This window comes from Martes martes (assembly GCF_963455335.1).
Source record: "Martes martes genome assembly, chromosome: 3".
NCBI lineage: Eukaryota > Metazoa > Chordata > Mammalia > Carnivora > Mustelidae > Martes > Martes martes.
Window position 1 is genome coordinate 35,614,944 of NC_137890.1, and position 18,415 is coordinate 35,633,358.

Consider the following 18,415-nt stretch of genomic DNA (forward strand, 5'->3'; position numbering starts at 1 on the left):
GTGTGCATGCTTGTAAATGTGTATATCCATACCTATATTCAAAACTATACAGTGCATAGGTATAACTGAATAAAACAAATATATGTGTGTATCTGAAATTTTTATGAGGTCAGTTGACATAAAATGTTAGTTTCGGGTGCACAACATAGTGATCTATAATTCTATGCATTATGTAATATTCACCGTAAGTATCATTAACATCTGTCACCATGTATTACAGTATTACTGACTATATTCCCTATGTTGTACTTTGTATCTTTGACTTGTTTTATAACTGGAAATTTGTACCTCTTAATCCCCTTCATGTGTTTTGCCTGTTCTGCAACCCACTCTTTTCTGTAAAACTACCAGTTTGATCCATTTATGAGTACAATTATACAATATTTGTCCTTGACCTGTTTTACTTAGTGTAATACTCTCTATGTCCATCCATGTTATCACATATGGCAGTACTGCATTCTTCTTTATGGTTCAGTAATAGTCCATTATGTATATATATCATATCTTCATACTTCATACTTCATACTTCCCTCTGTTGATGGGATGCTTAGGTTGCCTCCATATTTTGGCTGTTGTGAATGATGCTGCGGTGAACACAGGGATCATTATCTTCTTGAATTAGTGTTTTTCTTTGGGTAAATACCCATCTGTAAAATAAATGAATTGTATTTCTATTTTTGATTTTTTTGAGGAACCATCATACTGTTTTCATAGTTCTTATACTGATTCCCGTTTTCACCAGCACTTGTGTGATGGTTCTCTTTTTTCCACATCCCTGTCAACTCTTGTTATTGCTTATCTTTTTGTTAGTAGCCATTCTAACAAATGTGACGTGATATCATTGTGGTTTTCATATGCATTTTCCTGACTAGTGATGTTGAGCATCTTTCATGTGTCTTTGGCAATCTGTATGTTTTCCTTAGAAAAACATTTATTTTGGTCTTTGCACATTTTAGTTTGTGTATGTGTATCAGTGTTGAGGTGTACGAGTTCTTTATATGTTTGGGACTTTAGCCCCTTATCAGATCTATCATTTACAAACATCTTCCCATTCAGGAGGTTATCTTTTCATTTTGTTGGTTTCCTTTGTTGTGCATAAGCTTTTTAATTTGGTAAAGTCCCAATAGCTTATTTTTGCTTTTGTTTTCCTTGTCCAAAGAGCTAGATCCATAAATATGTCCATAAATATGTCTAAGAGATTACTGCCTAGGTTTTCTTTTAGGATTTTTATGGTTTCCGGTCTCACATCTAGATCTTTAGTTTATTTTGAGTTTTTTTTGTGTATGGTATAAGAAAGGGGTCGAGGGTCATTCCTTTGCATATAGCTGTGAAGTTTTCCCAGCCCCATTTTTGAAGAGATGATCTTTTCCCCATCATATATTCCTGTTTACTTTGTCATGGATTAATTGATGATATAAGTATTGGTTTATTTCTGTTCTGATCTGTTGATCTGTGTGCCTATTTTTGTGCCAGTACAATATGGTCTTGATTACTATAGCTCTTCAGTATATTCTGAAATCTGGGATAATGGTACCTTCAGCTTTATTGTTCTTAAGATTACTTAGGCTATTTAGGGCCTTTTGTGGTTCCATACAGATCGTAAGATTATTTCACTTCTGTGAAAATACTATTTTTATTTTGAAAATAATATTGTTATTTTGATTGGAAATGCATTAAATCTGTAGATTGCTTTGGGTAGTACGGACCTTTTAATAATTTTCCAATCAGTGAGCATGAATGATATCTTCCTGTTTATATCATCTTTAATTTCTTTGATTAATGTCCTATGGTTTTCAGATTATAGGTCTTTCACCTATTTGGTAAAATTATTCCTAGGTATTCTTTTTGATGCAGTTGTAAATGGGATTATTTTCTTAGTTTATCTTTCTGCTAGTTTATAGATATACCACAAATTTCTGCATCTTGATTTTTATATCCTGGAACTTTACTGAATTCACTTATTCTAATAGTTTTTTAGAGTTTAGGTTCTGTTTTTTGTGTTTTGTTTTGTTTTTAAATGCTGTTTCATGTCATCTGCAAATAGTGACAGTTCTTTATCTTACCAGTTTGGATGCCATTTATTTCTTATTGCTGCAGCTAAGATTTTTAGTAATATGTTAAATAAAAGTAGCAAGAGTGGATATCCTTGTCTTGCTACTAATTTAGGGGAAAAGCTTTCTGTTGTTTAATATCAGGTAGAATGTCAGCTCTGGGTTTTATGTGGCCTTTATTATGTTCCCTCTACATCCACTTTTAGTGAGAGTTCTGGACATGAATGGAGATTGAATTTTGTCAAATGCCTTTTCTGTGTCTATTGAGATATGGATGTTATCCGTCATTTTGTTAGTCTGATCTATCTCATTTATTTTGTAGGTAATGAACCATCCTTGCATCCCTGGAATAAATTCCTCTTGATTGTGGTGAATGATTCTTCTAATGTGCTATAAACTTCCATCTTACTACTGTTTTCTTTGTGACACAAAAATTTTAGACCATTGTGTTTCCATTTTCATTTGTCTGGAAGTATGTTTTGACTTCTTCTTTAATTTCTTCAGTGACCCACTGGTTATTTAGTAACTTACTGTTTAGTCTCCATGGGCTTGTGAGATTTCTAGATTTTTGTTTGTAATTTCTAGTGTTCTGTTTTTGGGGTCAGAAAAAAAATGCTTGATGAGATTTCAATCTTAAATTTATTGAAACTTGTTTTGTGGCCTAACATTTGACCTACCTTAGAGAATGTTCATGTGCACTTAAAGAAAAAAAAAATTCCATCCAAAGATCCAAAGATATGTTTTTTTTGTTTTTTTTTGTAAAGATTTATTTATTTATTTGAGAGAGAGAGAGTACATGGGGCGAGGGCAGAGGGAGAAGGAGACTAGACTCCGTGATGGCCAGTGAGCCTTATGTGGGGCTCAGTCCCATGACCCTGAGATCATGACCCAAGCTGAAATGAAATCAGATGCTTAACTGACTGAGCCACCCAGGTGTCCCAAAATATATGTTTTTTATATATATATATTTATATAAGTTTCTCTTTGTGTCCTTCAAAGCCACTATATCCTTATTGGTTTTCTTTTTGTACGATCTATCCATTGATGTGACTGGGGTATAATATATATTTATTTTATTGATGTATCCTTATATATGTCCTCCTGTGTATGTGTTCTTAAACAAAACACATTAAGAACTATATTTGTAACATATGGCAGTAAAGAGAGCAAGACAAAGTTAATATGTTTATGAAAGGGAAGTTAAAGGATAATAAAAAATATTTATCGTTGAGAATGGCAGGGGAGAGAAATTCAGGTAAAAAGTACAGTGTAAGGAAAAGTTACCCAGAGGGAATGTGCCTGGTATGTACCTAAAGTGACTGCATTTAAGCTCGCTAGAGGAGGCAGAATACTAGAAAATAGAAATTATAAAGCACTAAAGGGTTTGAAAATGAATTTTGAAATCAGCTATTTTGAAATTGGAACCATCTTGATTGTTAACTTTTTCATATGTCAGATATGCATCCTTGGACAGTTGGCTTAATCTGTTTAAGACTATGTCTGTATACGTACAATGGGGTTAATAATGGTATCTCCATCATAATGATATAGAGAGAATTAGCATCAGCAGGTGTTCACTGCTGACTGATTTCATAAGCTAACCTTTTTTTTTTTTTTTTTTTTAATGAGAATAGCCTTGGAAACATAAAGGAATATGACCGTATAGGTACACATACACAGCAGGTAGGTGTTGAAATGGTCTCAATATGGAGGCTAAGCATTTATCTGCTACGCTTTTTTTTCACAGAAAATCCAATCAGATGACTTTAAACAAAATATTTCCAAAAGATTGTAAATATTTCTTCTTTGAAACTATATTTGCACCAGTAGTTAAGATATTTGGGAAATCTAGAGAGAGTGAAGTTGTAAAGGGCAGAAAGCAAATGACAAAGGGTACTTTGAATCCAAACAGGTGAGTATGCCAACTGGTAAGGTGAATGTCATGTCTGATAGATTTTTCTTAAGTTTAAGGGGGGAGGAAGATAGATTTTCAGTGTATGTATCATGTTAATACTAGAAAAAATGAACAGACCCTCAAAAGTATTCTAAAAAGTAATAATTTCCAAGTAACTTAATAACTTGCTTCTTCAAAATTACCTTTTTTTGCTTTATCACCTGTCCTTTATTTTCAATTATAATTTCCTCAAACTTGAATCCAGTTCTTAATCATGGTCATTTTGTCTACATTTTAAAAATTGAAACTTGGACATGACAAAATTATTTTGTTTAGCTTGAAACTCCTGTTTTTTTTCTTCTTGAACGATCGAACTAAAACTGTTTTTTCCCCCTATTGACAAAATGTCCTAAATCAGCACCACATATCCACACACAAATTGCATTAAACATTTTTTACTCTTTATCAGTAGAATACATTTCATTCTTGCAGAATTGAAGGATGTTAACTTCTAAACAAGATTGCTGACATTAGTGGGAACGTACTGAACAGGTCCTGTCCCTCTCTATGTTATATTCTGTCAGAATATAATTAAGCAATTAGACATGACAGTGTGTATTGTAGTGTAGGAATAACACAGATCCTTGGATATGTTGTGCAGTACAAGACTGAATTCCATTAGCTTTCTCCCCTGCATCAAAAAATAACCACACACACACACACACACACACATACATACTCCAACAACAACAACTTATTTACAAGAAGAAACCTTACCCTTAACTGAGCAAACACTCCAACAAAACAAGTTTATGTCGGGTCACTTTTGGTGGATTATGGTAAAGCTGGAGAAGAGCAAAGGCTACATGTTGGGTGGATGTATTTTTCTTTACAAAAACCTGTGTTCTTTTGCCTCCAGCTATTAAGGTCGTTTGGCATACTAGAGATGCTATTTTAATTCCATCCTAAAGTATGAATTTTCTGTCATTTCATAGGTTTCCAAGTATACCTTCTAAATATAAGAATGTAAATTTTAGTTCTTAAATCTTAAGTCATTGAACCTTTTCCTTTGAAGACTTGATTCCTGTACCTGCATAAAAGTTATTAAAAGGGGTATCATTGAATCTGTTCTGGTATGACCAAATATGAATCGTAACTAAAAAAATAGGTTTTGATTTCCATATGGGTATGTTTGAGATTTTAGATTTATAGAACGAATATATATGTTCTATAGCTTTGATAAAACTAGACCTATATTTAAACGTATGGATGTATACAAGTCCAAATTTTACCACACCCTGAAATATAACCATGTGAAGGCTATGTAATATTAAATAGAAGACAACTTAAATTTTCACATCTTTAAAATTTTTAATTTAATCCTATTTAGTTGCAGTAGGAAAGAATGGGTTTTGATAAAACTTTAAAGTAGCTTCTGTGAAGGCGAAGACTTTTCTAAAAGAATATACCTAATTTGTTTACAGGAGTGAAATTTACAATTGGCTATGAAACTCCTGAACAAATTCATTATAGGACAGTTTTGTGTAGTGTGTATGTATTGGTTTAAATGTGTGTACATATAAACATACACATATCTGTGGACTTACTATATATCCAAATTTGTATATAAATTTACTTGAAGACATATGTGTCTACCCATAGTTATATACATACGTGTGGGCACATGTAATATACCACAGGTAGAAAAACTAGATGAATTTATTTAAGTTAAATTGCATGTAATAATTCAGGTACATATTTATTGTTCACTTGAGATGAAATTAATCCTGAGGTTAGTAACCACTTGTGAGACCTTCAGCCAGTCACTAAACCTCTGTTACTAGATGTACACACACACATACACACACACACACACACACACACACACACAGTGCTCCTGAGTCTGGTTTGTTTCTTTTTGCAGCTTGAGTTAGTTCAGCAGTGGGCCCAGGAAATAAGAATTGAGTCATGTTGTAATTCTACATAAAGAGAAATACTCTATTTCCATTTAAAACTGCCATTGGACACTATAAATACAAAAGGTAAAATCCATGTTAATTTAAATTTTTCTTAGAGTCGTATTAAATAGCAAATAAAAAGTAACTTGAAAGAGGGAAGAAATGGGAGGGGGGGAAGGAGACAATAAGAAAGAAAGGAAGTAAGTTTTATGTGTACCTGGTGATTTTTTAAAATAAGGTGTTGGGGTGCCTGGGTGGCTCAGTGGGTTAAACCCTCTGCCTTTGGCTCAAATCATGGTCACAGGGTCCTGGGATGGAGCCCCGTGTCTGGCTCTCTGCTCAGCGGGAGCCTGCTTCCTCCTCTCTCTCTGCCTACTTGTAATCTCTGTCTATCAAATAAATAAAATCTTAAAAAAAAAAAATAGATAAGGTGTCAGGCATGTTCCACAGGAGCCCAACATTTGGGTAGCTGGCTTAAGAACCCGAATGTTGTGTTCCTGTTATGAAGACTTTTTTGAACCTAAAGTGCACTCTGTGGTAAATTTGGACAGTTATTTTACTTTATTATAATTTTCCCATTTTGATTTTCAAAATTAAAGCTTTCTTTTTATTCTTGTATAAATGCATTATATATGCAAACCTTTGGTCAATGTAACAATTTTCCTTTATATTTCTGACAAACACTGATGGTTGGTGATGAGAAAATAGAAGATTCTTATGGAATAAAGCCATAAGTATGCTATGCAAATTATGAATAGTAAATTGGACACATTGATTGGATTCTTAGGTGTAATAGATAGAAAAAAAGCTGTCAACTAAGTTTTTGACAGTTGTCAAATACACAACTATTTTAAATGAGATTAAGTAATTGGCAGAATATGCTACACTCCAATATAATACAAGTGACTTTCATTGGTATGAAGACTACTTCAACATTAGATGAGTTCTTCAGGTCACTTCTTAAAAACATGTCCAAATCCAGTACTAAATTCAAGATTTTACAATGCAATCTGTATAAGACCATGGTAGCATTGCATAGTTCATACTATAGGAATAGCGCATCACTTGTAGGTCAAACGTATGGTGCCAGGCTGCTTCTGTATCTTAGTGTGGCCATCCAGACTTTAATATTACTATGAAAGGAAGATCTCTAAATATGGGTTCAAGAGTCCCAAGTTCAGGTCACAACTCAGTTTTGCAGGAAATTAGCATTATTGAATCTCGGTTTCAGGATCTGTGAGATGGGTATGACATTTTCTGTGTCCTGTGCATAGAATGTAGAAATTTATAGAAGAAATGTGAATGTAAAAGCACTCTGTAAGCCTTGAAGGACTATACAGTTGGGAGTTTCATTAACATTAATGGGGCGATTTCCACTGTGGGCTCAATACTTATCCCGAGAATAACATTGGCAACCCATAGTATTGTGACTGTTTGGGGTATACAAATAAATAGCTATGTGTACAGATACTTTTTTTTTGGTTGAAGACTAATTGTTAATTATAGCAAGTAACACAACAACAATTGTTGTTGAGATGTACGATAACTGGAGAGAAATGAAAGTGTTCCTAACTTAAATGGTCTGATAATACTGCTGTGATGAGGAGGGAGCATTTGAATTGGGTTCTTCTGGGTGAAAAAGTTAACCAGGGAAAGTGAACTTAGGGCAGAGAGATAGCAATTAAAAAGTAAGGGACTCTGTATTTGAAATGCAGCGGAAGACCATTTGAAGGGTTTTGTTTTCGAAAATATAACGTACTCTATCCTTTTAAAGGATCACTGTAGCTGCAGTGTGGACAGGGATGAGACAAGGTGCTTATTGGGAGCAGATGAAGTAGGAAGCTACTGTGGTAATGCTAATGAGAGGACGTGGACTTGGGCAGGCCTGCTGTGTGTCCTTGTGTAGTGTGTCTACTCCATAGCTCTAGGTGGTGCATTCTTGTATGTTGCCAAGTGAATGGATCTCTGTAGAGTCGTACAGTTTTTTGTTGGACAACTGTACACAACGATCCTGCTCAGAGCCAGGCTAGTGGTGTTGGAAGTGGTGAGAACTGGCTTAATCAAAATATTTGTTTGGAATAGAAAAAAATATGCTCCTTAATTGGATGGATATTGGTAGAGAAATGGGAGGATTCCTATCTTAGAACTTGACAGAATTTAACGGGTTCTCTGCTTTTTTTTTTTTACATTCCTTATTCTAAACAACTGAGTAATTCTTTAAATTTGTTAAAATTTATGTGTTTTATGTATTTTTCATCCCCTGGACAAATAAATGTGTGCCATATGTATATGGTGTGAGTTTGGTTTGTCAACATGGAAACATTTTGAAGAGATTAGCTTAACAAATTAGAAACATTATGATCTTTCAAAAACTCAAATAATACACAGTAAGTGATCAATAACTATTTATTGATGATGATGCTGTCTGCCCTTTGAGGAGCTGTTAATAATACAATGCAAACCATGTGTTTCTGAAATCACTTGAATGGGGTATTTAATAACATGATTAGACTAATTTGCTGCAAGATTGAAATTCGTATCTGGCATCAATGTGGACTATAGCGCAGGCTGCTAAAAGTCACAACTGTACACAGTGTTTTTTTTTTTTTTTTTGAAAATAAGCTTTTGTAGATTTATATAATATGGCATTGAGATATTGATTTAACCTATTAAATTCAAAATGTTGAAATTCCAAGCCTTTTCTGCTTTTCGTTCTGCCCAACAAATCACAGCATGTTGATTCTTTACAGGGTTTAACACATTAACTTGGTCTTAGAGGATTGGTATTTAAAAGCAAACAAAAAACTTCATTGTAAGGAGAATCTTCAAGGCTCCCTTTGAGAGGCTTGGCAATTGATTCAGTATTTCAGTGCTGTCACTCTGTAATCTGTTGGTGTTCATAATTCTTCAGAGATATTGTAAAGATTAACCAAATAGTTTGTAAAGTATTTTATCTCTTCAAATGCAAGTTCTGGGAGCTGAACATTTAGAAGCCTCATTATACATAGGCTGTACCGAGCCAGAACTCTTAAACTGTTACTAAAACCACTTAAGTGTTGTACTCTATCACTGCTGTCTTGATAATGCAGGGCTATGCCTATCATATCAGTCTTTTTGGTTTCTTGAAGACTGTTTAAGCATAGTACTATTTATATTTGACATTTATCAGAGTTACAGGGATCCTTTTAAATTTGGAGAGTATGGAATCTTTGCTTGATCTATCACATACTATTATCTAATGTCAGACTCTGTATAAGCACAGCTCAGGATTACACAAAGAGCCGTGCTGTCTAATGTACAGCCTGTGCGTAAGAAGCCTCCCAAAGTTTTGCTCTGTGACCTGATGTGTTATCCCAAAAGAGCTTCAAAGTACAGGAAACTTCATTAAGCGACCTAAAAAGTAGTACCTCCTATTAACACAACTCCCCAGATCACGACCAGAAAATAACGTTAATTCCACAATGTAATTTCTTCTAGAGGGGTCAGTCCTTAATTTTCTAGGAGAGAAAGAAAACTTAAAGTTCTTCAGGATTTAGATTTACCATTGTACCTTGAGGAAGAAAGAGGCGATGAAGTAGAGTCATAAGGGAATTCAGTAGTGACCAAACGCCGTCCTTTTGAGAAGTAGGGAAGTGATTGGATCTCATGCATGGCTGCTCACAAGGTTTTGGAGCAATCCTGCTCAGGAAGGGACTGTCACTGAATTTACCAAAAGGAAAAACTGTCCCATCACTTACAGGCTAGCATTTCTTTTGAGGAGAAAACTTTAATCTGGTATAACTGAATTGTAAAACGTGTTTCTTTTTGCTGTAGTTAAAGGAGTAGGATGACACTGTATATTCTGAGGAAAATAAAAATTCAAATTTTGTTTTACAAGCTACATGAAATCTATTATCTAGTTTAATGACATAAAAAGTGGAGGTTATTGAGAACTTTTTTCCTTTTCTGAGTGGCTATGCATTTGTCAAACTATTTCCCAAGGTTAAGAGTTTCTTATCTAGATATATCAAAACAAATATAGCACTGAACGGAAGAAAAGGTAGTGAAGACAGATGAAATAAGAACAGATATATAAAAATAGGCATAAAATGTGAAAAAAGATCTAGGCATTTTAATTCTGCGTTAAGAATATCAGTGCCTTTGTTTCACTATTTCACTCAAATACAGGTTTTTAATCAAGATAGAATTTTTTTTGAATCATGAATGTTATTTTAATCAGGAAGTGATCATGTTCCTCCTAAGCTGCCTTAAACTACTTGTCACTTGGTCATCTTTATATATGCTGTATTAAAAGGAAAATATTTCATTGACATGTGTTTTTTTGTCATTTAAATATCTTCTGAAAAATATTTTTACAGATCCCTCTATTTCAAGGCATAAAAACTATTCTATACCACTGACAAAGATTTTAGGTGGTCTGTAATTCTCAGGTTTAGTTTAAGACTTCGTTTATGTAATAATTTGATTTCCTTATACTCTGTATGTTTTTTAAAGTTTATGATTTGCTGAAAGATTCTGCTATGTATTCTTTTTGCTACATATTCAAGATGTACTTTATAATCTGTTTCCTTTTTGACAAATACATCAAATCATAGCATACATTTGTCATGATAGTGGTATTTTTTATTTTATTTTTAAAATATTTTATTTATTCATTTGACAGACAGAGATCACAAGTAGGCAGAGAGAGAGGGGCGAGGGGGGAAGCAGGCTCCTGGCTGAGCAGAGAGCAGGATGCGGGGCTCTATCCCAGGACTCTGAGATCATGACCCGAGCCAAAGGCAGAGGCTTAACCCACTGAGCCACCCAGGCACCCCATGATAGTGGTATTTTAAGAGGCCCTATATATCAAGTACACCCTAATGCTACTTCCAAGAAGTTTTCTACTTGGACAAGTAGGAAATAATTCGAACATTAAAGAGACTGAGGGACAGTTTATGAATGTCTTAGGAGTAAAAAATAAGAGTTTTCTCTCTAGATACAATTATTGGTGGCAAAATTTGATGCCTCCAAAGATAATTTTTAAAAGCCTGAAATAATGTGAATCCTTGTAACCTTGTAAAAATTAAATTTAACTTTCAACTAGTTGGAGTGTTCAGTATTTCATAGGTAATATTGAAAATTCATAACACTTGATAAAAAGTTACGCTCTACCCGAGTTGTGTGATCAAGACAATCAAAGGGGAAAAGCGCCACCTATTGATGATAATATGCAAATTATTTGGTGGTCTTTGAACTTAGCTATGTAAGCTGCATTTGGAGTAAAAGAATTCACTAGGTTGAACATTTTTAATTCTTCAATATAAAATCCTTTATGTTCCTTTCATTTCGAAGAATATGATCATTCCATTTAAGGCTTTATTCAGTGCATCTTGAAACCCTGTCTTAACTGACTTTTTTACCATATTGTCTTTAGGAGCAGCACATCACAATCCTCTCAACAGTATGTTTGGATTGTCTTCTGAGATAATGATACATGAACACCTTTCCTTTTTATTTAACAATAAGCTTTATAAGTAAAATAAGTGTTCATAATCCTGGGAAGCTGGTGTTTAAAAAAAATCAAATTTTAATGGAAGAGTTAGATTAAGGTCAAATGTGAATTGCCTGACATGACATCATACATGTAGCTTAATGTGTTTAATGTATATAATTATAAATAGTCATTAGCTACATATTTAACTTTAAAATCTGAAGGCTTGATAATGAACACTTAATTCATTGAGTGACATTTCAACAAATCGTATTAAAATTCATGAACCATGTAGGCTGTGTGAAAAGGTAACTGTTAGTATTTTAAAATAAGCTTTTATGTCTTCATAGAACTGAGAAAGATTGACCTTCATGTGGGAGATCTCTGTTCTTCTGTTACATCCCCAGTATCAATAGAAAAGTGTTCTTCATCCAAGCTAGTGTCTCTTAGCCTTTGAATGCATGGGAGATTATCGGACCTAAAGCCTGAACATATCTCCAGGCAGAAACTGCCCTCAATCTCTGAAATTATGGGGGGAAATAATTTAGAGTAAGATTTTAGTGTAGTTCTTGCTCAGCAAAATCCCTTAACCTTTAAAAAAGAAACAATACTGTTAGGCAGTTGAAGGAACTATAGAATTGTAAATACGACTAATTAGATTAAAGTGTGCTAAAATTTTCCTTCAATAGCATTTCAGAGATACAACGTTTATAGAAAGAAGAAATACCCCAATGTGCTTATTTCCTAAAGACAATGTAGGTCGTTTACAATTTGTGTATCTCTTTTACTAAATGTGATTGTAATGCCTCCATTTTACTGGCCTCCCTGTGAAACTTTACAGGTTATCTTTGTTCTTTTCCAGATCAATAAAGTAACAGCAGATAACTATTAATATATTTCTTTGCATCTGCACAGTGAAAACTTTAAATATTAAAACGAAATATCGCAGCCCATATATCATCTACTCTTACAAGACAAGAATGACAGTATTAAGATGCACATTCAGGATAGCACTCTTTCTACTTTGAACGCTGTCAAGAACAAAGTGCTTTACAGACTTAAAATAAATCTAGGTACTAATCCATTGAATTTCTGACAACAGGAGCCCAAGGTTTCCATGCACTTAGCTGAGTACTGCATAAGAGCTTGTGCATTATTTATGTCCACTAATGGTGTTGCAATGCGCTTTGTGTGAAGCAGTGACAGTGCAATCTGCTAAGATAGCGGCTGCTGTGGACAAAGCCATACATTTTCTTGAGCTTGAATTTTTGACAGAATACTCTATTAATGCCAATTCTGCTTAAGTAAATGCTGAACAGGGGTCAGTTGTTCCTTTTTTCCCCCTTCTCTTATTATTTAAGAAAACAGTGCCATAAAATTGAAAATGATGTTCTGAGGTTTGCTGAATTTTTCAGTACAATAGTAGCCGATAAAGGTCACTCTACTTTTTTTGTCTACTTTTATGATTTCGTGTGATGGTCCACAGACTCAATAGGAAAGCTCTTAGCACTAGGAAAGGGAGGTGCTATTAATTCTAGTTTCAGTGCCATTATACTCTTCAGTGGATCAATAGAATTAAATGAGCTGAGATATTAGGAAAATATTGAAAAAAGCAGGAGGATTGTATGGTTTGAGCAGGGTTGGGATGAGTTGAAAATAAAGAACCATCCACGGCAGCTGTCAATAAATCAGGAAAACTATACTCTTACCAAATAGAATATAGCATGAAGCCTCAAGTCTTAAATGCCTAGAATATCTGTTGTGGTTTCTTTAACTAAACAGTTTTGGAAATAGGCATTGCAGCTCTCTTTTATCAAGTAAATCTTCAAGTGCTCACGAAGGCAATATTCCGCAAATGACCTAAATGAGGACAGTTTTGTTCATAAACTTAATATTAGGTGTATGAAGCACATAAAAAAAAAGTAGGGGGGTATTTCCGATGTTAAACATTCAAGATTCAGCTCATCTTTGGGTATCTCTAGTATACAACATTTTATATTAGAAATACATGGTTGATTTTTCTCTCCTATCTAAGGGTAATATTTTGCCATTTAAATTGCATGAAGTCAATACATTTTAGTCTTTTTTTTTAATACATTTTAGTCTTAATGGCAAAAAGTAATGTAAGTGTTTTAGCTGATAAGAGATCCATATCAGATTGCACATTACTGATTGTCCTTTGAACAAATAAAAGCAGAAATGACTTCAATCCCCGAAAGGGTAAAGTATGCAGCACGATATAAAGTGGGTCACAAGCATGTGTTTAATTCTTCTGTCATTAAGCCTTACTAGAATTTGGCCACATTTTAAAATGATTGTGCAGTGATTAAATTTAGGATTATTGTAATATCTTCAAAGCTAACTTCATAAATTTTGAGAAAAATGTTTTTCATGTGTTTAACATGAAGAGACTGCAAATTGCTCATCCAAAGATACAGTCTCTTCAAATTGGGCATACTTCTAGACAACCTGTTCCTCTGCCTTTGCCATTCAGTGTGGGCATTTCTAGGAAAAAAAAAAAAAAAAAGGAATGCGAAAGTGAATGGTATGTACCATTTCTAGGTTAAGATATTTAAGAAGTGGCTCTGCCACCTCCTGCCTTTTTTCCTCGCTCTGTCTGAATGGATGCAGATGACAGTAGAAATAGTAGAGGTACAGAAAGGGAGCCACAGGCCACTGGAATCACTGTGAATTGGGGACATAGGCTTGTTCTATTCTGAAACCAAGAAAAATCATGAGTTTGGTCACTGAATCAGTTGTGTTTGGTTTGTTATCACTGCTTAGGCTTCCCAAAATAATAGAGACAATATTACATAAAGGGTCAGTAGTTAACACATAATGGTTGCAAAATTTAAACATGTTACTAATAGAAAGCTCAAATTATTTTTGAGCTTCTGAGTTTTTCAGTTCGATGTATATAGCAATTGATGTTATGGTCGGTTTTCCCTTTCATGACTTAGAATTTGTCCTTTTGTGAGCAGTCCTCTCATGTTTAAGCCCAAATGAGTATAATTTGACAACATTTTCATTAGGCTATATATATATATATATATATGCATGAAAAACATGGATATTGAAAGCAGAGGGTATATAGTAAGTATAGAGAGAATATAGTTCTTTCATGAGTGGACATTTCTAAAAAGTGAGCTAGAATAAATATTAAAACAGAAAAATACAACTGGGAGATCATTTCATTTGTTCTGCACACACACAAAAATGTTATTTTAATCATTGTCTGAACCAGAAATTAGTTCTCACTCTTGAAAAGAGAAGTTTTGATTTCTCTCAGGGCAAACTTTGCAGTTGATCACAAGTTTATACTTGGACAAGACCAAATAAGAATTTTGGGTTTCATTTGCTCTAACTTCATGTAGATGCATTCTAATCTCTATTGATTTTTGATGAAGTTTCTTAAAGTTGATAAAGAAAAATTGGTTGAGGTAAATGATCTCAGAACTTGGCAGTGACCCTTACATCCATCTTAGACTGAAGACCAAGTTTTAAGAGAACACACTGAACTTTTAAAAGAATAAAAGAATAATCAATTAGAATAATCAATTAGAAAACTTAAAAGTTGTTTTAGCAATGATTGTTTTTCTTTCCAGTTTTAAAGAAATGATAATTGCATGGAATTAAACATAACTTCTGTCATCTATAACCTCTTTTCTCAAGCCTTAGGATTTAAATTGCGTAGTATGTTCTTTTCTATGTATATCCTTGACTTCAGTCCATATGTACTTGAAAAATGATAGAAGTAATCTTTATATGTGCCTATACAACTTATTAGATGTTAGATTTTAAAGTTCTAAGATGAATTTAATACATACCTATAAAATGAATACATGAATTAATAAGTAAAATGTTGGTGTCAGCAAGTATATGAGATTTTTGGTTTCCTAGGAACTATTTTTAACCCTTAAACTTCCCTAAACTTCTGTGTCTCAAAGAATAGAAGCAGCTTAACATCTTATAAAACCTGCTAATCAAGTGAAATAGATTTCTAAAAAACCTTCAGTTTGAAACTCTGCAACAGAGTGTAAAGCCAGTGACATAAAAATTCTTAGGACTCTCATAACTGTTAAATGGGATAGCAAATGCCAGCCCAAATAATGAGGAGTTACTATTACTCCCCCTCTTTTTTTTTTTTAACTCTATGTGAAATTCCAGGCTTATAAATACATTTCGCTGAATCAAAAGAAAAATTGAGGAAAATTAATGAATCCTGAGAAGGGTTAAGAATGGTTAAGATCTAATTTGCAGGCAGGAAAAACAGGCTCTGATAGTCATAAAAGTGAAACTTGTTTGAAATATATGGGAATATTTTACAGTTGCAGGAACCATGGAGCAACAGATTTGAGAGGTGAAGAAACTGGGAATGAGGAGAGTTTCAGCGATAGGAACATACGCATCTTTTTCCGAAACTGTGTTGTTGGTCATGTCCCATTAGTGGCTCCTGAATTCCACTTAGTAGATCATCATCAGTACTTAAAATAATAGGTTTTCCTATTTTCTATTGTGTTCTTGGGTAATTATTTTGTAAAACTTTCTTCTTGATATATACTTGTGTGTACTAATTCTGTTCCTTATTATTTTGTGGCCCCAGTCAAAAAATTTAAAACAACTGTATTGTCAACTCAGTTTCACTGTATTCAAAATACCACATTGCAAGGAAAAACATCTAATTATTTTATCCTGGGCCATATGTTCACTCAAGGGTCTTTGTTCAACTCTGTCCACGAATGCAAAGTCCAATAATATAGATCTGGGGCTGGCTTCTGGGCAGCTGTCCAGGAAGGTAGACTTTCTGTGAGATCTAATTTACTGTGTTCATTAAATTCATGGACTTCTTTCTGAAGCCTAGTGATTTTTACTAAAATCAGAAATCTCATTGCAATACTGAATCTATGAAACAAAATGGGCTCTGTTCAAATCTGTAATAATTAGAAAAACAGAGCAAGGGTATATGGCAATGGTTGGAGTAACTTATTCTGAGGTTGCAGAAATCACACCGTTCTTATATTAAGTGAAATGGAGTAAAACATACACAAATGCATAGCCTCTATTTTGTTTTCTTGAAATGTATTTTTGTGGAGAACATGCTACAAAAATATCCTTCCACAGGCTATTTTGGTGTGATGGTAAAATCTCTTTCCTCTTCTACCATTCTGTATGTGGGAAATAACTTATCCTGCCAAAACAATAGAAATGTTCTCTTTAGTACTTTAATAATTTCAAAATACAGATTTACAATTTTAATTTCAAATAATTTTATATGTAGCTATTAAGTATCACTATTACATCTTTTTCCCCCTAAATCAAATTTCTGAAATTTGTATTTAAAAATAAATATTTCAGGGATGCCTGGGTGGCTCAGTTTGTTAAGCTGCTGCCTTCAGCTCAGGTCATGATCCCAGGGTCCTGGGATCGAGTCCCGCATCGGGTTCCTTGCTCAGCAGGGAGCCTCCTTATCTCGCTGCCTCTGCCTGCCTCTCTGCCTGCTTGTGTGTACTCTCTCTCTCTCTGGTAAATAAATAAAATCTTTAAAAAAAAAATAAATATTTCAGCCTTCTGTAGACCTTTCCTTCCAAAAGTAGAGTCCCATGTTTTTGTCTTTGGTGACAAATTATTGGAAGTGGTTATAGTTCAGAAATCTACCCATAAAGAATTTTCTGCTGATTGAGAATTTTCCATCAACTTCTTAGAAGAACATCTTCTTAAATTGTGATGTGGATAATAATCTGGTACTTTCAAGAATTATTTTGAATTCTATTTCTGTCTCTTGCTATTAATATTTGTAAATTTTCTTTAAAATATCATATATGATTTTGTAAAGTTTAGCTTTAAATTCACCTCCTCCAGCAGCACACATTTCTAATCAGACCAAAGTTGTACAATATAGTTTTACTTATTTTTTATGTATACACAACACTGTAGATACATGTGAATGTTTTATCATACACCAATCCTTCTCTCATTCCTCTAATGTCTCCCCTTTTCCTCTGCCCTCTTCTTTCACCCACCCTTCACTCCAGCTGCGATAAAAGCACAAGGATAATTCACAGTCAAGACCAGGAATACAGCTGAGGGTCAGTAAAACCTGAAAACAGGCCCTTGGGTATCACCAAAAGTTTATGTTCATTCCCCCCATCTCTTTTTCTGTTCTGCATATTGGTTCAGTGTACTTTTTTTTTTTTTTTTTAATAGCAAAAAATGGCTGCCACAGTATGGGAGTTTTGCATCTCTCAGTTTCAGAGATCTTTTTCTGTGATACTCAGTCCTTTCTCAGTCCAGAGCCAGTATATCTAAGACCGGGCCTATTGTCCTATGTTAGGTCAGCTACTCAAGCATGGACCAAATACCTGTAGCTAGTTTCAAGGTCAGGAAGCTGTTGTGATTATTATAATTACTATCTTGGTATTCTGTGGCAGAAAATTACTTGGTCTTGTAAAAATGCTATGAAATGTGCTGATGACATAGGAGCTTAAAATGTGGCTGGGTTCAGGATTATCTGGAACCTTGTGGTTAAAGAAAAAGTAAAATCAAATATAATGGGAAAATAATTCCTACCTATCCATTGGAAGATAATCAGTAAGGGATTGGCTACATAAGTCAATGTGGTAGCATCATTGGTTAAATCCATGTGATATAATAAATGGACAAAAATCATGTTCTGAAAGAATGACTTAGAAATGGAAATGAAGGTCAAATGGTAGAATATAATCTCTTAAAAATCTGTGTGTTGTGCAGAAATCAACTCATATATGTGAAATCATGATTTCAAGTGAGATTAGGTTTAAAACTTATTTTTCTTGCAAAAACTTGGTAAATACAGACCTAAATATCTTCTTACTATAAAAATGTAATTTTAATTAATATACATGAAATGGGAATCATAAAATTTATATGTGTGTGTGTATACACACACACACACACACAGACACATACCTATAGTTAAAGCTGGAGTGGTTCTTAGGAATCAACTAATTCAGAGCTCTAAATGGAGAAATTAAATGACTTTCTCAAGGTCAAGAAGCCCAAA